Source organism: Delphinapterus leucas, chromosome 10, assembly GCF_059928025.1.
Source record: "Delphinapterus leucas isolate spDelLeu-1000000601 "Yukka" chromosome 10, BTC_Dleu_Yukka2, whole genome shotgun sequence".
Lineage (NCBI taxonomy): Eukaryota > Metazoa > Chordata > Mammalia > Artiodactyla > Monodontidae > Delphinapterus > Delphinapterus leucas.
This window is the reverse complement of record NC_143138.1, coordinates 93,647,302-93,674,060: the sequence shown is the minus strand read 5'-3', so window position 1 is coordinate 93,674,060 and position 26,759 is coordinate 93,647,302. Positions and strand designations below refer to the sequence as shown.

Sequence of the window (26,759 nt, the reverse complement as noted above, 5' to 3'; positions counted from 1 at the left end):
CCTGTGGGAGGTCTCTCCCTGCTCTACTTACTGCCCCGCGTGCCCGTTTTTTTTTTTTTTTTTTAGTAGCTAGATTCCTGTATTGTGTGAAAATTTACATATGTGAAAACTTACATAGTGAGTTTATATTCACGTGAGGTGAGTGTCCCAGTTCAATTTCATATTCCCTAAATAAACAAGGGGGTCTCTCCGAGAAACACTGACATGAGTCTTCACTGAGGAAAAATGAACAAATTAAAGCAATGAGTCTATTAAGGTAAATACCAAATACCGCCTCTGGGAAACAAGGGGCCGAGGAAGAGACGGTGGGTTGGGTAACACTTAGAAATACAGGTGGGGAGGGGAAGGAGGGGGTGGGTAGGAGGATGGGGGAGGGGAGTGAGAGGGGAGGGGAGAAGGTTAAGGGGGCGGGGAGGGAGGAGACAGGAAGGGTGAGCAGAGAGATGAAGGTAAGGGGGAGGGGAAAGAGTTGATGTAAGAGATGAGGAGGGAATTTTAGGGGAGAAGGCGGCAAAGCAGGGTCCAAAATGTTCAGCAAATTCCATGAAGATGTTTCTTAGGTCCTATCCGAACGGAACCATGTTAGACTGGATTTGCATTCTAATAAAAAACTTGGCCCAAACCCAGAAAAAGCCTGTTTTAAGAAACGTATAGGGGCTTCCCTGGTGGCGCAGTGGTTGAGAGTCCGCCTGCCAATGCAGGGGACACGGGTTCGAGCCCTGGTCTGGGAAGACCCCACATGCCGCGGAGCGACTGGGCCCGTGAGCCACAACTACTGAGCCTGCGCACCTGGAGCCTGTGCTCCGCAACAAGAGAGGCCGCGGTAGTGAGAGGCCCGCGCATCGCGATGAAGAGTGGCCCCCGCTTGCCACAACTAGAGAAAGCCCTCGCACAGAAACGAAGACCCAACACAGCCATAAATAAATAAATAAATAAAATTCTTAAAAAAAAAAAAAAAAAGAAATGTGTAAGTTCCTCTGTCATCAGATGATCCACTTACTTAAGAGCTTTCGCCACAGATACACGCCGTCTGCCTTACAGCTGATAGCTTTTTGATTTCTCTTTGACCTTTGTCCCCTGCTTTCTGCACCCACTGGAAATCTCTTCCAGACTTTTTGTTTGTTTGTTTGTGTTTGTTTTTTTTGTTTTTGCGGTACGCGGGCCTCTCACCGCTGTGGCCTCTCCCGTTGTGGAGCACAGGCTCCGGACGCGCAGGCTCAGCGGCCATGGCTCAAGGGCCCAGCCGCTCCGCGGCACGTGGGACCCTCCCGGACCGGGGCACGAACCCGTGTCCCCTGCATCGGCAGGTGGACTCTCAACCACTGCGCCACCAGGGAAGCCCTCTTCCAGACTTTTTGCTCCTTGCAGGCGTTAGCAGCTCCCTAGACTCTGTGAAATGCCTCAAGGAGTCCTCCTCAGCACTTCTTCCCTGCCCACAACTTTGGTGAACTACTTCCAACCCCGTGTGCGGGCTCCTAGGACAGGTTAGGTGCGTAGGTGCAGACTCGCTTTGTGGCTACGGCTCCTCGGCCCACAGGCAGCCGTTACAAGTTTGGTGAAACTTCAGCTGAGTTCATCTTATCCCCACGGATCACAAACTCTTCTTCCTTCTGCCATTCCACCAGAGGCAAAAGTGGCTCTGGGTCTCTTTTCTCTTATGGAGAGCTTGTCACTTTGAGTTGAGTTCATTTAGATTTTTTGGTGCCCTCAGTTCTCTGATGGGTTTTAAAAGCCATTGATTATTTTGGGCTTACCTGGCTTGTTTTGGTTGTTAGGGTGAGAATGACAGTCTCTTGCAACTCTATACCTCTGACCTGTAAGCAGAAATCGCCCAGATAACTGCCTCTTATTAAAGATGAGAAGGTGTGTAGCGATCAGAAGGAAGAAACGAACAGGTAGTAACTGAAAATTTGAAAGATGAAGCCAGCGCAGGGAGCTGACAAAATAGAGGATAGTAAAGGTTTGCACTCAGATCTATCAAATAGGTGCTAAAGTGCTCATCACACACACTCACACACACACACACACACACACACACACACACAGACACACACACACAGGCTAAGGCAAAGAAGGAAGAGATGCTTTGGGCACCCAACAAGTGACATTTATTTAGAAGAAGAGACTTGCACCGAAGTCTGTTGTTTCCTCTTCGGAGAACGTCCCCCTCCCTCCGATGTCTCTTAGGGCAGTGATTCTCACATTTCACTCTGCATACAGATCTCTTGAGCATCTTATTAAAATTCAGATTCTCTCCTTCTAGATCTGGGGCTGGGCTTGAGATTCTGCATTCCTCACAAAGCTCCCAGATCATACTGATGATATATGAATAGCAAGGTCCTAGAGAATGTACACCTTCATTTGTGGGTGGGAATAAAAATGGAACTTAGAGTCATGCAAGGTGCAGAGAAAAGTGACATTTTAGTATTGAGGAAACCTTGTGAGAGGCAGGCTTCTTTGGATGGGTTGTTTTTTTTTAGATGTTGGGGGTAGGAGTTTATTAATTAATTAATTTATTTTTGCTGTGTTGGGTCTTCGTTTCTGTGCGAGGGCTTTCTCTAGTTGTGGCAAGCGGGGGCCACTCTTCATCGCGGTGCACGGGCCGCTCACTATCAGGGCCACTCTTGTCGCGGAGCACAGGCTCCAGACAAGCAGGCTCAGTAGTTGTGGCTCATGGGCCTAGTTGCTCTGCGGCATGTGGGATCTTCCCAGACCGGGGCTCGAACCCGTGTCCCCTGCATTAGCAGGCAGATTCTCAACCACTGCGCCACCAGGGAAGCCCTGGATGGGGTTTTAAGTTTTTCTTGAAGTGGGCAGCTGCCATGCTGGGAGCTAGGGTCAGAGGTGGTTCATTGCCATAAGAAACTAGGCTTTTTACACCTCTGGGCTCAAACCTGCCTAAGTCCGTGGAGCACCACCTCCATGGGGAGAGAACGACGAGGAGAGGATGTGGGGAGAGGGTTTGGGTAGCATTAGGGAACCCAGCCGAGTTTGGGTTGGTGCCAGCACTGACAATTGCAGAGAACATTCATTGAATGGTTACAAATTAGCACCTGAATCCCACCTCCCCTTCCAGTGACCAGGTTTGTTGTTTATTTCCACCAGAAGAGACTTACCAATTGAAATTTTATAGCTCTGCTATTAGCTATTGGTCCTACATTATATACAGAACTAATTCATGCATCATAAAAAGAGAGAATTAATTTTCCCTCATTTTCTGAACTTACCAATGCAGCGCTATTGTCAAACAAAGATGATTAGGGTCCAGACCACCTCTTAGGAAGAAAACATGGAGAAATCTAGAAAATAATGACAAACTAGCTGAAGATAAGGATTCAATTTAATAAAACTTTACCACTCACAGACATGCAGAGGGAGGTAGTCTGAGGTTTGAGTAGCAGCTAATTAAAGAAAATTTAAGGGGTTGTAGTATTTATTTAACAAAAACATTTACAGCCAGCCCTCTGTACCTGTGGGTTCCACATCTGCAGATTCAACCCCACCACCCAAAAAAAATTCCAAAAAGTTTCAAAAAGCAAAACTTGAATTTGCCCCTCACTTGCCACTGTTTACATAGCATTTACATTGTATTTGGTGTCACAAGTAATCTAGAGATGATTTAAAGTTTACAAGAAGATGTGCATAGGTTATATGCGAATACTACACCATTTTATATAAGGGACTTGAGCATCCTCAGATTTTAGTATCTGTGGGGGTGGGAGGTGTCCTAGAACCAATCCCCAGCGGATTCTGAGGGAGGATTGTACTGAGAGTTTTCCATGTACCAGACATATGCTATGTGAACAAAACTCTCATGATTGGACTCTCAAGAAGCTTACAGTTCTCATGGATGATTTTATTACTTTGAAGCATATAAGAAACTTGAACTAGGCTAAGTGAATATTGCATACATTTCCCTAGGGCAACTGTTTAATGAGTAGATAAGAATTATTCAAAATTGTCATGCTTTTTTTTTCTCCTACAAACGGGCATTTTAACTGGAAAATAATTTGTTCTCTTAAGTACTTAAGCCAAGTTTTTTCAGACATCACTCACACTATTTTCTTGAGTAGGGCCCTTTCTTTTCTCCCATGGCAGGGACAAATTTGAGGCTGACCAGTAGCCAATTATCGCAGTGTTCTAGAAGGGTAAGACTTTCATTAAATGGGGATTGATAAATGAGGCTACGAGATCCGAGAAAGCTGGGTAATATCGTTAGAGGTTAGAGCCAGTACTTTGGTGCGGTGAGACTGACATGGTTGAAAGTCTCTTGTGTGTTCCCTAAAGCCTTAGTTTGCTCATCTGTAAAATAGGGTAATGATAGTAGCTACCTCATAGGGTCGTTCTGAGGATCAAATTAGATCAGTGTTTAAAATCCTGATGACAATGCCTGGCACATAGTAATGACTCCGTTAATATCTGTTGACACCATGTATTTTTCTTGGTAGCGTGCCAGTAATAAGTTAGCATATCTAAGCCTTTAGGCCCATAGATGTAATTTGGATATTAGTAGTACAATCATTTTCTCTGCAAAACGTACTGAAGGTGACCTCAGATTCTAAGACTGGGTGCGTGTTATATACAAACTGTTGATTGCTCTTTGGACCAGCAAGCAGGGAAACAATTTCAGAGTCCTGAGCTTCTTGCCCAGAAAAAGATAACACTGACCTATGTCACCCTTCCCCAGCACAGTGATGTTGTCCAGAATAACCCAATAGACTTTTCTTTTAAATAAATAGGTAAAATCTTAAGTTTTAGATTTTAAAGTATATTAAAAGATAAATAGATGATTCTGAGGAATGTGAATGAATGTTTATAAGGACTGTGATGACTAGAAAAAAATTAGACCCATTTTTAAACTATCTTCCCTTAGAATCTAAGAAAAGTCTGGAAATTTTTAGAATAAACCTGTATAAATTCATCCCACAAAGAATCATGCAGTTCCATGGAGGTGTTCAGAGCTCTGTGGTTTTGTCTACATGGTGCTGAAACTTTTGAACAATTCAAACAATGGCCCAGTATTTTTTTAAAAAATAAAATAAAAGCTCTTTGATGGATAAGCCTGGTTAGTTACAACATCTGATCTGGTAGCCAACTGTGCATATGGACTTTGCCTGGATGTATCTTTCAATAAAGTTTAGCAGTAACAGAAATTTGTGATAAGAGTAGCAAAGAAAGGTAGGCGTGTGTTTAATAAAGCTCCACATCACAATGGACTAAAAAAATACAGTATGAAACCCTGGCCAACTGACACTTTAAAAAATCATCCCAGGACCATTCAGATTATAAAATGTAGTTAACCGTTGATTGCATACAGGAGATCATATATTCATTCATTCAGCAAAGATTTATTGAATGTTGTATTGGTCTGCTTGGACTGCCATAATAAAATACTATAGATTGGGTGACTTAAACAAGAGAAATTTATTTTCTCACAGTTCTGGAGGCTGGAAGGCCAAGATCAGGAAGCCAGCATTGTTGATTCCTGGCATGAACTCTCTTCCTGGCTTTCAGATAGGTGCCTTCTTACTGTGTCCTCACATGGCAGAGAGAGAAAGAGAAAGAGAGTTAGTTCTCTGGTATCTCTTCATATAAGGGCACTAATCCCATCATGAGGGCCCCACCCTCATGACCTCATCTAAACACTAATTACCTTCTAAAGTCCCACCTCCAGATACCATCACATTGGGGGTTACAGCTTCAACATATGAATTTGGGAAGGACACAATTTAGCCCATAGCAAGTGCCTTCCTATGTTTGGTACTGGAAATACAAATATGATCTCTATGTTCCTGGAGGGAGGAAACAGACTATAAATTAGTAAACAAAGAAAGTCAATTAATTTCTGAATATGATGACTGCCATGAAGGAAATGAACAAGGCTCCTAGAAAAATAATGGGGCAAGAGATGAGGAGGCCACTGGCCCTTCTGAAGATGGAATGTTTAGGCTGAGACCTAAGGAATGAGAGGGAGCCAGCCATTGGAGACTAGCCAGGAGAAGGGCATTCAACAGAAGGGACTGCAAGGTCAAAGGCCCTGAGATGGGAAGGGGCTTGCCATGTTCTAGGACCAGTTACAAGACCATTGTGATTTGAGGGTCATAATTGAAGGATGAGTGACCCGAGAAGAGGTTGAATTGGTAGCCAAGGGCCAGATTATCTGCAGTTTATTTAATAGTAATACCTAGGTGTTTTTTGGTACCTTGGCACTTGTTATGAGTTAAACTCAATCATCTACAATACTGTAGAATTTTGTTAGATAATTCGGCTTCCTCAATTCACTTTGCCTAGAGGGATACCCTTTGAAACCAAACCGAACACCTATGGTAATTTAGGAAGACTCAAGATGTGCAGTGCCATCACCAGCATGGGACAAGTTAAGCCAAGTCAATTACCTGAGGCAGTTTTTGTTATTGTATTAATACCAGTTTCTTAGAACATCTGATACCACACTGAAATCACCTGAGGATAAACAGCCATGCAAAATGGTGTGACCAATTAAAAACTGCCCTTCTTGGATGGGAAACCAACCCTTATGAGTTAAGGTGCAATGTGACTCGTCAGAACTGAGTAAGCAAAGCAGCGCACGTGGGATTAAAACCCATGCTGTTTGCCTCCTTCCATAAACAAGTCAACTCAAACTCAAAGGGCATATTTCCCTCCTCATTTGGCACAAGACATTTTTTTGTCCTGGCACAAGAGCCCAAGGAGGTCCTTGTACACAGCCTTGATGTTATGCCAGCTACATTTTTGAGAGGTAGAAAAGATTTGCTTCGTGGGCTTTTGGTAAATTCATACTTTCACCCAATACCACCCATTGTTCAGGAGTAGAATCCAAGGTTCTTCTCACGCGGAAAGGAGCTTCCTTTCTCTCTGCTTCTATGTGTTGCTGTGAAAGGGTCCCTGAAAAATATGCAAAGATAAAATGCAAGAGCAGCATATAAAATGGACAACTTTTTGGGCTTCCCTGGTGGCGCAGTGTTTGAGAGTCCGCCTGCCGATGCAGGGGACACGGGTTCGTGCCTCAGTCTGGGAAGATCCCACATGCCGCGGAGTGGCTGGGCCCGTGAGACATGGCCGCTGAGCCTGCGCGTCCGGAGCCTGTGCTCCGCAACGGGAGAGGCCGCAACAGTGAGAGGCCCGCGTACCGCAAAAAAAAAAGGACAACTTTTGATGTCCACTGTTTGCAGTTTGGAGGGTAAGGTTTAGTGACTTTTAAGGGCTGGGTATGTTGCATGTTTCCTCAGTGATTCAACCACGTGGTTACAGAAGGTATTGAATATGTTACTAGCATCATAAGTGCTAGATGAAATGTTTAGTCACGGAGGGAAAATGTGTATTGTTACTTAAAAGAGTTTGATCTCATAAAATGCAAATACTGAAAAGAGAAGGAATATTAGAAAATTTATGAGGGGCAAGACAAAGTGATCATTTCATGTGACAACACAGGCATAGCCACCATTGACACCAATGAGTCAAATTGGGTCCTGAGAAACACAGTGGTTCTTTCAGTTTTCTCGACCTAGAGTGTGAAAATCCTAATGGCACCCTCTCAGGAAAACCGAATTCCTGCCCAGGGAGTATATGGATATTTAGTAAATGCAGTAGCTGTTTTAATTATACAGATATGCACTTTCTGCTTCTTAGTTCTTCCATGAACTGGACTATAATGTAGAACTATCTCCTATCACTTGCTTGTGTTAGAGTCTAATTAGATTGATAACCAAGCAAAACTTTGTTTGTTACCTGATATTTCAGCATGCCATTTGAAAAGCTATATATATTACTACATTTATTTGGATTGGGTTTCCCCTGAAGTTTTTTTTTACTTAAACCAAAAAAAAAAAAAGAGGGTATAAGAGTTATAGTGACATTGAATTCACGAGTATCCTAAGTGCATCTGAGTGTATGCCACTGTGAAACTTTCAAGATGATTGTTTTCATGGGTTAAAAGAAACAGGAAGAAAGAAAATGGGAGAGGGAAGGAAAGTGAGTTTGTAGAATGTACACACTTTCTTGAACAAACAATTTGTTCTCAGGCTCTCTGCCCCAACCAGCTTTAGTCATTAGCTGTAAGATCAAACAGGGACATTGAGGAGGGACATTGAGGAGAGTGTACAAATGGAAAACAGCAAAGATCTAAGCAGAACATCTGGCTCAGAAGAGAGACTCTAAAAAGAAGGCAGGGGCCTCTATCTGATTCATATGTTCATACATTCATTTATTCACTCATTCATTCATTCTGTTTATTGAGCCCCAGACATTGTCCTAGTCATTAAGGAATCATTTATTGACTTTCTCTTCCTCTGCTGTTTTCAAGGATGAAAGAAACAGAGCAACCAGTGATTTCCGGTGCGTGGAACAGACCAGTTCCATTTGGACTTCCTTTCCCTGGACCAGCTCAAAGGGGCAGCCTGGCTCTGCTCAGAACACCATCTGGGTTCTGGTGCCCTTGGCCAGCCCTCCACAGAAGGCTCTGCCTCTTGGGCAGGGCCAGGAAAAGACTCCACAGCCCCTAAGCTGAGCCAGAATCACTATAGAACATGTGGAAGAAGGTCCAGAAATGTTTTTGTCATCTTTAAAATGATGACCCCTGACTAGATACTGCAAATGAGGAGTGGCCAGAGAACATTTCCCTAATCGTGTTTATGGCAGAGTTCTTTCAGTGGTCGTATTGGGCATTCTTTCTGTTGTGGGGCTCGGGTGAGGCAGTGAGGCACCTAGGATGTGAAACTGAGGGACGTGCTCACTCTTGTGTTGTGGAAGTGCTTTTGCACAGGTGGGGGCTTTTTTTTTTATTATTGAAGTATAGTTGATTTACAATGTTGTGCTAATTTCTGCTGTACAGCAAAGTGACTCGGTTATACACATATATACGTTCTTTTTTTAAAATAATTCTTTTCCATTATGGTTTTTACCAGGATATTGGGTATAGTTCCCTGTGCTGTACAGTGGGACCTTGTTGTTTGCCCATTCTAAATCTAATAGTTTGTATCTCCTAACCCCAAACTCCCAGTGCATCCCTCCCCCTCGGCAACCACAGGTCTGTTCTCTATGTCTGTGAGTTTGTTTCTGTCTTATAGATAGGTTCATTTGTGCCATATTTTATTTTATTTTTAAAAATAAATTTATTTATTTATTTATTTATTTTTGGCTGAGTTGGGTCTTCGTTGCTGCACGCGAGCTTTCTCTCGTTGCGGTGAGCGGGGGCTGCTCTTCATTGCAGTGTGCGGGCTCTAGGCGCGAGAGCTTCAGTAGTTGTAGCACCGGGCTCAGTAGTTGTGGCTCACGGGCTTGGTTGCTCCGCAGTATGTGGGATCTTCCTGGACCAGGGCTCGAACCCATGTCCCCTGCATTGTTAGGTGGATTCTTAACCACTGCACCGTCAAGGAAGTCCTTGTGCCATATTTTAGATTCCACATATAAGTGATATCATATGGTGTTTGTGTTCCTCTTTCTGACTTACCTCACTTAGTATGATAATCTCTAGTTGCATCCATATTGCTGCAAGTGGCATTCTTTCTTTTTTTATGGCAAAGTAGTATTCCACTGTATATATGTACCACATCTTCTTTATCCATTCATCTGCCAGTGGGCATTTAGGTTGTTTCCATGTCTTGGCTATTGTGAATAGTGCTGCTACGAACATAGGGGTGCATGTATCTTTTTGAATTATAGTTTTGTCCGGGTATATGCCCAGGAGTGGGATTGCTGAATCATATGCTAAATCTATTTCTAGTTTTCTGAGGAACCTCCATATTGTTTTCCACAGTGGCTGCACCAGCTCACATTACAGGTAGGGGCTTTCTTAAATGTTGTGCCCTAGGTGTCTCACTCACTTCACACTACTTCCAGCCCTGCAATTAACTCTTTTTTTTACTCCCCTCACCCCTTCCTCCGAAGAATCTACTGTCAGAGAAATTTGGAAAATATTGCTTATCATATATGGTATATTCTTCATTTCCCCATCTGCATCTTTTGGTTTATACAGAGTACACGGTACTCTATTATGGGCTCTGAGTATTCCTGCAGAAACGAAATCCTGTAATCCTACCGAGCCCTGCATTTCCCAGATGTATTTGACTGTGGAATTATTTTCTTTTTTAAGAAAAACTTATTAGCATCTCATGGGACATTCAGGGAAGTTGGTTAAAAAGTACCTCAGAATGGTTGCATATGGAACATACTCATTATTTTGAAAACTTTTTTTGCTGAATAATAGCTGTGTTCTATTTTGGGTTTGGGTTCATTTGCAAGTTGCACGAAACCCTCCAGCCTCTGAATAAGGAAAGGGTTAGAATGTTCATTCATACCTTCCAACTCCCAGACGAACAGTTCATTGATTCAGCCAACATTGATAAGACACCTGCTATGTGCGAGGAATACAAAGGTGAGTGAAATGGTTTTCCTTACCCCTAGGGGGCAAAGGAGGGGCAGAGACTTACACAACTACGAGTCCAAGTACTATTGCTGTAAAAGTGCAACACAAATAAGGAAAGTAGCTCACAAAAATATCATTTTATGCTTCTACCTCCAGACCAAATGAACCGCTTCTAAGGAGAGAGCTATGTATGATGCTTTTCAGTCTTTCCTATAACATCTAGCAGGGAACTAGGCACATAAGGGGTGCTCGATAAATATTTGTCCAATAAGTAATAGTTGAGGAAACATCTTGTAACTTAATTGATATACATTAGATTATAATATCTATTAAGGATCACTTACAAACACACTTCAAGAACTCAAGCAAAAGGTTGTACTAACGCTTCTAAGTTGCATTTCCCCATCTGTCAAATAAGGATAATAGTACTGATTTCAGGGGGTTCTTGAGAGGATTAAATGAGAATTACAAAAAGCAGCTATTGCGTTCCCTGGCATGTAACAATCTGGCCAATAAACTACAGTTATTATCATTACAACACACTGTGATTTTCATCCAGAAGGTTACCATGGGCGGCACACTCTGATTTGGCAAAAAGCTCACCTAGAGCTTTATGTGGTCCCATTAGCACTGTCCCCTTGCTGAGAACATACGGTTTTGAAAGGTTGTTGTGAACGCATGCAGGTCAAGAGCCCTAGGTGAGGCTGTACATGCACACACACTACAACACACCCACCGCACACTCACACCCCTCCGGCACCCCACATCTAGCTCCACCACAAGGCACCTGCAGCAGCTCCCTAAATGGCCTCATTTCCCCAATTGCCGACGTGAACTTGTTGTGAAATCGTCAGGCTGAGTCCTCCCTCTGAGGGCACTGTTTTGAGACACAAAGCAGGCATGATAACCAGGAGAGAGACCCCGCGAGCACCCACGAGCAAGACCCCGACGCACGTCGCTGCCGGCTAGCTTTAGATTCCTCCGCTGACGCTCTGCAGTGTTCGCTTTGGACGCCTCGCTGACTTCTGCTGCGTTCGTCCCCGCTAATCTAATGCCCCCTGAGACAAAGCTCTGAGCGGTGTTCACCTGGATTTCCCTGGCTCCCCCTGCAGTGTTTTCTAGACTGGAATAGGCATTGGGTGACTTGTTAAATACACACAGAGTGTCTCCAAAATCTCTAGGCGTGGGCCCCACAGAGCCGTGTTGATAAGCCTTTTGGGGGAGTTCTTGGCAATCAGGGTGGTGTTTGGGCCCCGCAGTCGCACAGAGCTGCATTCCACGTCTGCTCACGGTTGGTCTTCTATGTTTGTTGAAAGAATGAATGACCTATGAGAGGGTAGGGATTCGGCAAATAAGAAGGCGTTTTGCAGAGGGGTGTGTATGTGTGCTCACGTGTGCCCACATGCATATGTGCCGCGTGATCTATAAAATAGAGCTCAGTCTGTGGCATAAGATGCTCCCTGTATAGTAATCCCCCCTTATCCTTAGGGGAAACGTCCCATGACTCCCAATGGATACCTGAAACCACAGATACATAGGTACCAAACCCTATATAAACTAATTTTTTCCTATACATATATACATGTGATAAAGTTTGATTTATAAATTAGGCACAGTAAGAGATGAACAATAACTAAAAATACAACAGAACAATTATAACAATATACTGTAATAAACATGGCGTGAAGGTGGTTTCTTTCTCTCTCTCAAAATACCTTATTGTACAAATTTAAAGCCTTTTCCGTCTTAACTAAGCATTTATCATGCACTGTGGCTGTAACTTTTGCAGTTTGAGGTTTGAGACCCAAACTAGCATGAATTTCTTTTTCCTTCTTCACAGTTTCACCAACAGAAGAGTCATTCTTACAGTAGATCTTAGCAACCTCAGCACACGATTTCTCTTCCTTTCCTCATTAAGTGGGGGAACTTTCACCTTTTCACTTAAAGGAAGAATTTTGTGGCGTCTCTTTGGCATTATCCTAAGTGCCAGCATCATTACTTCTGCGCTCTGGGGCCATTATTAAGGAAGATAAGGGTCACTTGAACACAAGCACTGTGATACCTCGACAGTAGATCAGATAACTGAGAGGCCTACTAAGTGGCTGACAGGCAAGATACGCTGGACAAAGGGATGGCTCGTGTCCTGGGAGAGATATCACGAGATGGGGCGAGATGGCGTGAGATTTCATCACGCTACTCAGAAGGGCATGTGATTGAAAACTTATGAATTGTTGGGAAGTCCCTGGCGGTCCAGTGGTTAGGATTCGGTGCTTTCACTGCTGTGGCCTGGGTTCGATACCTGGTCAGAGAACTAAGATCCCACAAGCCACACGGTGCAGCAAAAACAAAAACAACAAAGCAAGAAACAACCCCCCCCCCAAACTTATGAATTGTTTACTTTGGGAATTTTCCACTTAATATTTTCAGACTGCGGTTGACCGAGGGTAACTGAAACAGTGGAAAACAAAACCGAGGGTAAGGTGAGACAACTCTAAATCAGGACCAGGTGACCCAGCAGTCACAAGGTCCACGAGGGAACAGTAATCATGGAGCTGCTGTGAGTTGAACGATGACGCCACAGCAAAGCCAGCACCTCGCCCCACAGCACAGCACAGCAGCTGAGCGTGGTGGTCTCGACTCTTTTTGTTGCTGGAACAGACAGCTCCAGATTCTCATTATCCTGTCCAAAGGAACCCAGAGGAAGGTGAGCATCCACTAACAAAATATCAGGATAGGAACCTGATGGGCCCAGCTTAGGTCACATACCCTTCCCTGGGCTAATCTCTGTGGCCACGAGGCTGGGGTCTGTTTTGGCCAGCCTTGGATTACTTATTGATCCTTTGGCTAGGGAACAGGGTCCCATGATTGGCATCTCCAACGGAAGCACGTGGAGTGGGAATCCCAGTTCCTCGAAGGAATAGTGGCTCCTGCCAGAAGAACTGGAAGAGATGGCTGTGGAGATGAAACACAGGTTCACTCCCAGCAGTGACCTTGACCTATTCTAATGAACTGAGGCATCCAGCCAGCCCCAAAGGGATGCATCCTATCCCCCCCACACCCCCCCGACCAAGCTCCTTGAACCTCCCCATTGAAGGACTGTTCACCTTGAAGTGACCTTGAAGGTAGTGTTTATTTCCTGGGGGGTCTAGGGTCATAGCTCAAAGCAAGCATGGTCAGTCTAAACATCTTTTGGAAGTCTCCTGTTTGAAACGAAAAATATTTTGTGACTTGTATTGAATCCATTTAGTTTAAAAATAATGTTTTTTCCCAAATGTTTATTTTGAACCTACAGAACAGTTAAAAAGAAAATAGTACAATCAACACCCATTTTCATCAGATTTGTTGTTAACATTTCGCCACATCCACTTTATTTCTCTCTCTTCACACATACCTATGGAAAGATACACACAAAAGAACCTAAAGATATTTCCCTTTTTTTCCTCTCTAAACCAGTTAAGAGTTAGTTGCAGGTACAATGACACTTCATCCCTAAGTACTTAAGGTTATACCTCCAAAGAACAGAAACATTCTCTTATGTAACCGCAATTTAATTATTATACTCAAGAAATTTGACATTGATGCAATAATATTATCTAACATACAGCTTATATTCAAATTTCCCCAAGTATCTCAATAATGTCCTTTAAAGTGTTTGTTGTTTTTTTCTTCCCCTGCTCTGGGATCCAGTCAAGGATGACACATTGCATTTGGTTTCCTTATTTCTTTAGTCTCCTCTTTTTGTCTTTCATGCCATTGATATTTTTGGAGCCCAAGCTCCAGTTGCCAAACATCCCTTAAATTGGAACTCTCTGATTCTTTCTTTATGATGAGATTCAACATTTTTGGATGGAATACTATGTACTTCTCAGTGCATCCCCTCGGGGACACATGATATCGGTGTGTGCAGTTATTGGCAGTGTTCACTTTGATCACTTGGTTAATATGGTGCCTGCTGAGTTTACCATTATAACAGTACATTTCCCCTGCATAATTAATAAGGAATTCACATGAGATCACGTAAATGTCCTGTTTTCCAGCAGCCTTCTACACTATGGTGATTTTTGTCTGAATCAGTTATTCCTCTGGTGATTATAAAATGGTGATTTTTCTATTTCTATCATTTCTTCTTACATTTTTGAGTTGGTATTATTCTATCTTTTAAAAAACCTTTCCGTCTACGCAACATTTATTTTTTATTTTTAATAACAATAGGGACTTGTGGATTTTTAAAAATGTAATGTGTTATAATCTCTTCTTGTTTTTATGCGTTTTGATGCTCACATTGTCTGAAGTTTGGCCAGAGAAAGTTCCTTCACACCACCTCCTCTGTCCTTTTGAGATAGCTACGTCAGTTTTTGAGAGTGTTCTTAATGTCTGGAAGAAGATATTCCAGACTGACCTTGTACTTTCTCTGCCTCAGCCCTGGAATCAGCCATTTCTCCAAAGGGCACCGATTCTTTTTCATGAAGGATGGTATTTAGAAACCAAGGCATAGGTGGTGGGTGTACTCCTTACTATTGGTATGACACTGCTTCCATGCTGTCAGAGCCAGGGAATACATCTATGTATATACATGTATATACATGCACACACATGCACATACATGCGTATACATACATATGTATATGCACACACATATACCCACACATATCTGTAGTTATTTCTACATCTGTCTATACATATTCAAAGCTGTGAGTTCACACTGATAGCTCCAATTCCAATCAAACAGCCCAGGATTCATTCTATCCTTCTCCCTTTCCACATTTGCAACTCCATTCCTCAGCAATGAGAAACCATATGGAGGATAAAATTTAATTTTGCAAACATTGTGTTATATGCATAGAATGGAATTGTACTCAGTAATAAGCAGAAATGAACTAATGCTCAACATGGATTAATGGATGAATCAAAAAAATTATGTTACAGCAGAAACTAACACAACATTGTAAAGCAATTATATTCCAATAAAGATGTTAAAAAAATTACGTTGAGCAGAAGAATCAGACACATATACAAAATAGATACACATAATGTATATTCCATTTACACAAAGTCCAAGAACAAGCAAAACTAATCTATGGTGATAGAAATCAGAAAGTGGTTGCCTCTGGAGCGGGTGGGAGGGCTGGCTGGAAAGGAACACAAGGGGATTTTCTGGGGTGATAGAAACATTCTAGATCTTGTTCTGAGTGGTATGTATGCAGATGTATTCAATTGTCAAAATTCATTGAACTGAACACTTTATATCTGTACATTTTACTGTATGTAAATTCCTTCATTAAAAAAGGAAGATATAAAGATATGCAAAATGCTCTTGAACAAATGAAAAGATTAAATTTCATTCATAATAAGAGGATGCAAATTAAAACTGCACTGAGATACTACTTTCATTTATCTAAGTGGCAAACATTCAAAACCTTGACAAGACACACTGTTGGTGAGCCCATGAGAAAATAAGCAATAATATCTAAAACTATCTAAATATCTAAAAATAACTATATTTCCTCTCTGCCCCATCAATCTCACTTCTGGGTATTTATCCTGAATATATAGTCTAGTGCTAAATTTCCATATATACTTGGGTCTGTTTTTGGACTTCCTATTTTTTCTGCTAGTCTGTCTATATTATGCTCCAATATCACACAGCTTTAATTATAGAGGTTTTATAGTATGTTTCAATGCTATTAGAGCTAGTCTTCCCTCCTTGCCTTTATTTTTCAATTTTTCTACCTATTCTTTTGCACTTTATTTTTAAAAATATATATGAAGAGATATGGGAACATATGTATATGTATAACTGATGCACTTTGTTATAAAGCAGAAACTAACACACCATTGTAAAGCAATTATACCCCAATAAAAAAATATACATATATATGAAGTTTAGAATCAACTTGTTCAGTGTCAGAAACAAAAACTTATTAGTATTTTTTTTGGAATTGCATTACATTTATAATTTAGGGGTAGGTGACACATTTATGATGGGTGATACTTCCCAAAAGCAAGGAATGTCTTTCCATGAAGTATACTTTTGCATGTTTCAGGAATGCTTATATGGGATTTCCTCTTATAACTTTTACACATTTCTTGTTAATATCTAAATATTTTATCTTTGTTGTTGTTGCTATTGTAAATGGGGTTTTGTTTTTGTTACCCCTTTTAGCTGGTCATTGTTTGTGTATATGTACCTATTGTTTTCTGTAGGTTAATTTTATATCCTGCTATATTATTGAACTGCTTTTTTTGTTTAAGTTAGTTTTATCTTTGGACCACTTGGCTTTTGCAAGTATAATATCATGTCATCTGCAAATGTAGTTTTACTTCTCAGTTTCCAATTTTTATAATTCAAATTGCTTCCTCCTGTCTAATTGCATTGGCTGATACCTCACATATGGTGTTAAACATGTAGTAGTAGAGATAGTTGGCATCCTTGCCATATACCTGACTTTGGTGGGAATGTCTCTAGTGTTTCCCAATTAAATAGAAAGCTGGCTTTTGGACTTAGGTATTTTTTTTATTGTGTTAAGGAAATATCCATCTTCCTATTTTATTTAGTATTGGAATGAGTGTTGAGTTGTATCAAAAGCCTTTTCAGCATTTATTGAAAACAATCATACAAATGTCCTTCTTATATTAATATGGTGAATTACATTAAAGGATTTCTTAATATCGAACCATTCTTGCACTCCTCATATAAATTCCACTCAATCATGTTATTGGATCCTGTTTGCTAATGTTTTATTTAGGTGTTTTGTTTTTTTTTTTGGTATCAATATTCGTGAGACTCATCTTTAAGTTTGTGTATATGCTATACTTATTAGGCTTAAGTAGGAATGTTAATCTTGCTTTATACAAAAGTTAAACATTTCTGTTTTCTATGCTATGAAATAATTCACATAGCATTGCGATTACTCCAATTTTCAAGATTAGGTAGAATTCCTCTCTGAAACTATCTGAGCGTGATGATTTTTTTATGGGGTAGTTCTTTAAAATGTCCTTAAAAATTTTAATGGAAATATGTCTGCTTAAGAATTTTCCTTCTACTGGGGTCAATTTTGTAAAATTGTATTCCTAGAAAGTTATTCATTTTATCTAAGTTTTCAAATTTGTTTGTGTAGGATTGTACAATGTAGTCTTCCATGATTTTTAAAATTTCCTTCATGTTAAGACATTTCTCACTTTCCTTTTTTTTATATTTATGCTTTTTCCCTTTACGTTAGCCAGTGTGCCCCTCACCTCCAAGGAACCATTTTCATCTATTAATTAGTTCTCTTATTTTTCTGGGATTTTAATTTCTGCTTTAATATGTATTACTGCTTTCCTTAAGTTATTTGGTTGACTTTGTTTTTCTAGCTTTTTGAGCTGGGGTGTCATTCACTTGTTTTATCTTTATGAATATAAGTATTTGAGGTTATGAATTTCTCTTTGATCACTGCTCTAATGTCTGCCAAAAATTCTCATATATAGTGCTTTATTTTTTTAAGAAATACTCCTGTTGTGGTTTTTATTTCCACTTTCACCTGACTGTTTTTTAACCGAGATTGTTTTAATTTTCACCTGTAAAGGCCTTTAAAATATTTTGTCATTTCACTGTATTGTGATAAGAATTATAAAGTCCTCATCAGTTAAAATTTTTTTCTCCCAAAATATTAAACTAAAATTGACACGAGGAAGATGAGATATGTTCACCTGGTAGTGTCTTGTTGCCCTGGCATACAACCACACATCCCTGACAGCATGTTTAGTAATTTTTGGTCATAGTTTTAAAGGGTAGAATCAGTTCTTCTCGTAGGTATTCAAGTATTATTTTCTTATCAATATAATAATAGTATTTGATTAAAGTAGTCTGGATACATCAAACCATATTGGTTCACTAGAATATCAACCTAAAATTATGTATATGCACTCAGTTCTCCTGTGGTTCAAAAATTTTATGATAATTAAATTCCTCCCTTTTTTTCCAGTCCCCTGGAAATTATCTGATTTCATGCAGTCTTTGTTTTACTGTGTGCTCAAGGTTACCTAATAGGTTATCAGCCTGCGTTAAGAACAAGGTGATGGCTGTAATCACCACAACGCAGTAAAGATCTAACAGTTAATAAGTGTTCAAGAAATAATTTTTAAATTGATGAGAGAGTAAATGAATATTTATTCATATAGATTATAACATAACTTATGATTACATATAGAACATACAGATTATATGTTCATATATGCATGTGTTACATGATATATTACATATGAATATAATATATAGAACATATAGATTATAATTCACTTACTTTTGCAAAATAACATCACTCTGATAGATCTTCAAGTAGTTAAGTATGGATGTTTTCATCTTGCTACTGATACCCCTTTTGTGTCATACTCATCATCTAAGTTTAATGGGTTGTGCTTTATAGCTTAAGGACAGTGTGTTGGAAATTGCATTTTCAAGGGTGGGTGTCAGGAGACCTAGAGTTCCCCAGGCTAATGGAAAGGAAATAATTCCTCAGGCTGTCTTAAAATAATAAATCATACAGTCTTTCAGTTGATGGTACAAAAAAAAATAAAGAACTCTTGAAAGGATTGATGATGGAAAGGATGGCTTTACAAGTCACCGAGTCTTTTCCTTAGGTGAGGGTCTCTGGATGGAATGTACAGTGGAGCACAGCTTTAATAAGCAAAACTCTGAGAGTTGTGTGGTTGTCTGTTACATTTGGTAAGCCTCCAGTGAACCATGCCTCCTGGTGTGAAAGTTCCAGGGCTAAACCTTAGAAGCCTTGTCAACGTCCGCTTTTCATTCTTGGAACCAGCCACCGTGCTGTAACAGCCCAAACCACATGCAGAAGCCACACTGAGGAGTAACAAGGCACTGCAGCAGTGAGCCACCTTGGATGTGTCACCCTAGCTCAGCCCCTAAATCAAGGGTGAGAAAACTATGGCTTTCAGCCAAAAGTGGCTTGCCATCTGATTCTGTAAATAAAGTTTTACTGGAACACAGCCATGCCCATTTGTTTATATATTATCTATGACTGCTTTCTCACTACAATGGCAGAGTAGAAAAGCCATGACAGAGACCTTATGACCCGCAAAACCTAAAATATTTACTATTTGGCCCTTTATAGCAAAGTTTGCTGACTGCTGCCTTAGATGACTGCAACCTCATCTGCCATCATGTGAAGCAGAAGAACTGCCTGGCTGAATCCAACCAACTCACATCGTGAGTGATGATCTAATTATTGCCGTCTTAAATCATTAAGTTTTGGGATGGTTTGTTATACATCAACAACTGAAACAAACTGTAAAATCTAATATCTGTATTTTATAAGCTTGATGATTTCATGGTTTAAATTTTTCTTTTCTTTTCTCTTAACTTTCAGTAAGCTCTGTTGAAATTTTCCTATGTGTCTTAGCTACATGTCACTGAAATTTCTCTCTCCAAGGTGAACACATTCTTTGTTACTAAATCCACTAGATGTCTTTCAGTCTTCGTCTCATTTGACTCTTGGTCAACATTTGACACTCTTGACCACCTCTTCGTTCTTGAAACATCTTCTCCCTTTTATTCATTTAAATCATAATCTCCTAATTTTCTTTTGTCTTTCAGGACGTTTCTTGTCAATTTCTTTTGTGGGGAGTGGGAGGGGAGAGGTGCGTGCTGATCTTCTGCCTAACATTTAATGTTCAAGTCCTCAGGATTCTCTCTTAGATTTCATTTGACAGTCAACTAATATATATTGAGCCTACTGTATGCCAGGCATTATTCTAGGTACTTGGGACACATTAGCAAACAAAACAAACAAAACTCCCTGCACTTGGAGAAATTTGTAAGTGTACACATAATAAAATAAATCATTACAAAACTAGACGTTAATAAGTGTTTTAGAAAAAATAAACAGAACAGGGGGGTAGGGAGTATAGGGTAGGGGGAGGTGGGAATTTAAAGAAAGAATAGATCAGAATAGGCATTTCTGAGATTATTATATTGGAGCAAAGCCTTAAAAAAGGGAAAGGAACTGACCTGTGGGTATCTAGAAAAGCATCCCTCTAATAATTAATGACGTTGAGCAGCTTTTCATGTGCCTCTTGGCCATCTGTATGTCTTCTTTGGAGAAATGTCTATTTAGCTCTTCTGCCCATTTTTGTATTGGGTTGTTCCATTTTTTTGATACTGAGCTGCATGGGCTGTTTGTATATTTTGGAGGTTAATGCTATGCCCGTTGATTCGTTTGCAAATATTTTCTCCCATTCTGAGGGTTGTCTTTTCGTCTTGTTTATGGTTTCCTTTGCTGTGCAAAAGCTTTTAAGTTTCATTAGGTCCCATTTGTTTATTTTTGTTTTTATTTCCATTACTCTAGAATGTGGGTCAAAAAAGATCTTGCTGTGATTTAGGTGAAAGAGTATTCTTCCTATGTTTTCCTGTAAGAGTTTTATAGAGTCCGGTCTCACATTTAGGTCTTTAATCCATTCTGAGTTTTTTTTGTTTTTTTTTTTTTTTTGGCTGCGTTGTGTCTTCGTTGCTGCACACGGGCTTTCTCTAGTTGCAGCAAGTGGGAGCTACTGTTGGTTGCGGTGCATGGGCTTCTCATTGCGGTGGCTTCTCTTGTTGTACAGCACAGGCTCTAGTTGCGTGGGCTACAGTAGTTGCGGCACGTGGGCTCAGTAGTTGTAGCTCATGGGCTCTAGAGTGCAGGCTCAGTAGTTGTGGCATACAGGCTTAGTTGCTCCACGGCATGTGGGATCTTCCTGGACCAGGGCTCGAACCCATGTCCCCTGCATTGACAGGCAGATTCTTAACCACTGCGCCACCAGGGAAGCCCCTTGAGTTTATTTTTGGGTATGGTGTTAGGGAGTGTTCTAATTTCATTCTTTTACATGTAGCTGTCCAGTTTTCACAGCACCACTTATTGAAGAGACTGTCTCTTCTCCATTGTATATTCTTGCCTCCTTTGTCATAGACTAGTTCACCGTAGGTGCGTGGGTTTATCTCTGGACTTTCTATCCTGTTCCATTGATGTATATTTCTTTTTTTGTGCCAGTACCATACTGTCTTGATTACTGTAGTTTTGTAGTATAGTTTGAAGTCAGGGAGCCTGATCAAAACTACATGAGGTATCACCTCACACTGGTCAGAATGGCCATCACCAAAAAATCTTCAAACATTAAATGCTGGAGAGGGTGTGGAGAAAAGGGAACCCTCTTGCATGGTTGGTGGGAACATAAATTGATACAGACACTATGGAGAACAGTATGGAGGTTCCTTAAAAAACTAAAAATAGAATTACCATATGACCCAGCAGTCCCACTACTGGACATATACCCAGAGAAAGCCATAACTCAAAAAGACACATGCACCCCATTGTTCATTGTGGCACTATTTACAGTAGCCAGGTCATGGAAGCAACCTAAATGCCCATAGACAGAGGAATGGATAAAGAAGATATGGTACATATATACAACGGAATATTACTCAGCCATAAAAAGGAACAAAATGGGATCATTTGTAGAGACCTGGATGGACCTAGAGACTGTCATACAGAGTGAAGTAAGCCAGAAAGAGAAAAACAAATATTATATATTAATGCATATATGTGGAATCTAGAAATATGGTACAGATGAACCTGTTTGCAAGGCAGAAATAGAGACACAGACGTAGAGAACAAACGTCTGGACACCAAAGGGGGAAAAGGGGGTGGGATGAATTGGGAGATTGGGATTGACATATATACAGTAATATGTATAAAATAGATAACTAATGAGAACCTGCTATATAGCACAGGGAACTGCACTTTGCTGTACAGTAGAAACTAACACAACATTGCAAAACAGCTATACCCCAATTAAAAAAAAAAAAAAAGGACAAGTGAAAAGCATCCCGGGCAGAGAGCACAGAAGTGCAAAAACCCTAAGGCAAGGAGCAAGCCTGAGGTGTCTGAGGACAGGAAGAATGCCCCCGGTGGTGGGATGCAGTGAACCCTAGGATGTGAGGTCAGAGAAACAACGGGTTCCAGATCCTGTAGTCCTTGTAAGCCACTGTGAAGACTTGGTCTTTTCTCAGGGAGTTGGGGGTGGACTTTGGGGAGTTTTGAGGAAAAGAATCAAGTCATCAAAAGGACAACTCTTGCTGCTGAATTGAGAAAGAATGGAGGTGGCCAGAATGGCAGCAGGCTCTGGGAGAGAGGCAGACGAAAGGGTGCCAGCAGAAGCCAAGAGGAGTGATTCTCTCCTCTAACTGGACACACTTTTCTCGGACAATCTGAGGTACTCATGCTGTCCTGGTTCCAATGATCATTCATGGGCTGATGCTCCCAAGTCTATTTTTTTCCAGCCCAAATCTCTCTCCTGAGTCTCAGACTCACAAATCCAAAAACCTACTGGTCATCTCCCCTTGCCGTGTTTTGTGGGTGCCACAGGCTCTGCTTTTTCATCTAAAACCTTTGTCTCCTCCGGTGCTCCCTGGATTTCACTACTGAAGCCATGCAGCCATGCCTTCTTATTAAGGCTTTGTCTTTAAGAGGCCACTGCTAACATATGTTAGTGGACAATCCGTGGTGGCACATAAATGTTTTGGGTTCCATTAACACATCGTTATGGTTTAGTTTATCAGATTTTCTGCCTATCGCACTGGCTTGAAGGATTGGACATAGAATAAGTAGGTTTTAACTGGGACAAGATGATGGAATGCTGCCTTAGATGACACTTGAAGGCAGGGTGCCATAGTGGTAGGGCACTGAATACCCAGAGGATAGAGGATCGGACTTAGAGTGGATTCCTTACATTTTGCAGTTTTGACCAATAGGCGCATTGCCATTGGGTAAGTAATTCTGAATTTGTCACTTTTGTTACAATAGTAAACTTACCATGTAGCCAGAATACAAGAGTGAAGGCTCCATAGATATTATAGAATTTTAATATGTGAATTCAGTTTTCTTCCATCTCTCTTGGGAATTTTTTTGTCCACTCCCCATTATAATTTTAGAATTTAGTATTCATCCTTTTGACTTTAAGCAAAGGAGTTATGGAAAATGTTTTATTAGAAGGGTGTGTGATTCCTTTTTCTATGATCTTTTTAAAAAATATATAATTTGTGTGTAAAGGAGCTTCAGAAATATCTTAATCTTTTTTGTCTAACTCTTATAAGTGGTTTTTAAAAAGTAATAATTTATACAAGGCAAATAAATCTTCCCAGATTATTTTTTATCACACTCGTATGTGGGAAAGAGTCTTGTAAAAATCATTAGTGTGAAACTAGGCCAGTGAGAGCTATTATTTTTTATTAAAAAATCAACTTCAAAATGAATGTTTAAATGCAAGCTTAACATAGTTAAAAATGCAATTAAGTCTCATTCCTTGACACTTGAGAGCTCTTTTTATTTATTTATCATAGTCAACAAATATTTTTCAAAGGCTTGCTCTGTACCAGGCATTATGTTTGTGCTAGGGGTAGCCGGTAAGCAAAACAGAGAAGGAAGTCGCCACCATGGAGCTTACTTCCATTGGGGGAGGTAGACAAAAAAATAGTACAAGAGAATTACTGCCTGTAGTAAATGCTAGGAAGGAAATAAACAAAGCATGGAGGAAGAGAGACAGACAGACCTACCTAAGAGGCTACCTAAGGAGGGTCTCTCTGAATTTGAGTTGAGGCTTGAAGGATGAGGCCAAGTCCACCAGGAGAACTGCGAAGCGCCTTGGAGGGAGGGACCAGCAGAAGCAAAGGCCTAGAGGCAAGGAAAGGCTCAAGGTTCCAGAAGGAGAAAGGAGGCCAACGTGACCAAGAATGGCAGAGGTGGAAAGACGGGCGGGAGCCAGATTCTGCAGGATGTTACAGGCCTTGGTGAGGAATTTGAATTTTATTCTCAGTGTAGTAGGAAGACAGTGAAGGATTTATGCAAAGGAATGATGTGACCAGATGCTGTTCTTTGCTTTTTAAAAAATTGTGGCAAAATATACGTAACATAAAATTTACCATCGTAATCATTTTTTAAGTGTGCAATTCAGTAGCATTAAGTATATTCGTGATGTTGTACAACCATCACCACTATCCACTTCCAGAATTCTTCGTCATCCCAAACAGAAACTCTGGATCCAGTAAACAGTTACTACAGGCTGCCTTATATGGGAATCATTTTCTGTTCCTTTAAATTTTGCATGCCCATGATGACTTTTCTTAGAAACTCTCCCTAGGGAGAAGTCTTTCCGCCCAGGGAAAGCTATCATGGTGACTCCAGCAGTTCTGTCCCTAACCCTTATTATCCTCACAGCTGTAATCCAGACTGGAGCTCACTGAAGGGCAGGCTAGTGCTTCTGTTTGAGTAGAAAGTAGCAGCTGGGTTTTAGACCAGTTCCGAGCAAATGATCTTCCTCGTCTCAAAAACCGGCCACACCACTTTGGAAGATAGTTTGGCAATCTTTCAAAAAGTTAAACATAAAACTACCATGTGCCCAGCAGTTCTACTCCTACGTGTCTACTCAGGAGAAATGGAAACATGTATCCACAGAAAGAATCCCACCTGAGTGTTCAGAGAAGCTTTGTTCATAATAGTCCCCAACTAGAAACAACCCGCTGTCCATCAACTGACGAATGTATAAACACAGTGTGGCCGGTGCATGCGACAGAATACTTTTCAGCCCCAAAAAGGAACAAACTACGGACACGGGCTGTGTCAGAACCTCAGAAACATGATGCTAAGTGAAAGAAGCCACACACAGGCGAGCACATATTGTATGAACATGAAATAACCAGAAAATGCAAATTTCTAGACAGAAACTAGATTAGTGGTTGTCTGAGGTTAGGACTGGGCACAGAGATCACCCGTAAGTGGGCATGAGGGGGCTTCTGAGGGGAGATGAAACTATACTTAAACTGACGGGTGATGATGGTTGCACCATTTGGTAAAGTTACTAAAAATCATTGAATTATACACTGAATACGAGTGAATTTTATGCTGTGTAAAACGTACGTGATCGGGGGCTTCCCTGATGGCGCAGTGGTTGAGAGTCCGCCTGCCGACGCAGGGGACGCGGGTTCGTGCCCCGGTCCGGGAAGATCCCACGTGCCGCGGAGCGGTTGGGCCCGTGAGCCGTGGCCGCTGGGCCTGCGCGTCCGGAGCCTGTGCTCCGCAGCGCGAGAGGCCACAACAGTGAGAGGCCCGCGTACCGCAAAAAACAACAAACAAACAAAACAGGCAAATAACCCGTGGTCGTCGGGGTCAGCTCCCCCTATCAGAAAGTCAGCCCGCTGTTCTGGCAGCGACCCTTCCCTTAAAAACAAAAAAGAAAACAAAACAAAAACATACGTGATCAGTAGCTTGGATAGAGTCTGATACTCAATGCTCACTGGAAGACAGAAGGTTCACCTGGACCAATATAGAAACCTTTTAACTGAGCAGAATGGGAAGGAAAATCTGTCCTAATATTGCTGATATGCCTTGCTTTATCTGTGACAATTCTATTTTGAATGGCTCTCAGTCTCTCTATTTTAAAGGGAATTAAAGTCTCTAAAGCCTTTATAAAAAGCCATAATTACCTAAGGTTTTCCCTATAACTGTGCAATTCTTATTTCCTTCAGCTTTTCCTACTAGGACTTCAGATCTGAAATAATTTCTGTTCCCTGAACTGTTATGTCTGTTCCCAAGTAAACTGGTTGTATCAAAGATTACTACTGAATATTTCATTTTTGGTGGCTTTGAGGAATTTGTTTTTTAAATTCTCAGAGAAGCTTTTGGTCCTCAAATGGCTGAAAGTTTCTGATCGAGATAACTTCACAAGATAACTTGGCCAGTGTTTGTTCAAATCCTGTGCTTGGCTGTTTTTGGAAAAATATCTTCAAATTAATTTTTGTTTACAGGGTATGGTTAGGAAAAGAATAACTATGTTATAAACATCCTTTTGAAAAGTAGCAATTTAGGAAGAACCTAAGATTCAGGACCTGTGGCGTGACCCTGGGTAAGTCTAATTACCTCTGTTTTCCCTCTTTTCTCATCTTGTACCCTGGGGACAGTATGTACCTTAAAGACAGTGACATAGAGAAGCACCTAGAGCAGTGACCGCCAGCTAGGAAGCACTCCATAGGTGTTTTCTGTATTCCCGTGGAAAATGACCATCGGTAGTAGTTTGTATGGTATGCCTTTGGATGTTTTTATTTTTGCACGATCATTTCTTTTCAAGAAGCAGAATGAAAACCATTGTATATCTTGGTTTTTGAAAGAACGAAGCCATCATCACCATCTACATTATCATCGTCGGCAACAAACACTTATAAATGCAGGGTGGTGTTGTGGTTAAACGAGTGGGAGCTGGGTCAGCCTACCTGGGTGTGAAGGCCGGCTCTGCCGTTACCAGCTCAAGTGACCTTGGACAACTCTCTAGCTTCCCTCGGCCTTGTTTTCATTAA

At 41.0% G+C, this 26,759-nt stretch overlaps 1 long non-coding RNA gene across 1 annotated transcript in view; it reads left to right on the top strand.

The window, feature by feature from the left end:
* Nucleotides 1-368: 368 nt before the first annotated feature.
* The window catches only part of LOC115803132 (uncharacterized), a 128,899-nt gene continuing 102,508 nt past the window's right edge, over nt 369-26,759 (top strand). The window contains exons 1-2 of the long non-coding RNA XR_016394749.1: nt 369-13,085; nt 19,492-19,586. This is a non-coding gene — a long non-coding RNA (uncharacterized LOC115803132). The remainder of the gene's footprint in view (nt 13,086-19,491; nt 19,587-26,759) is intronic.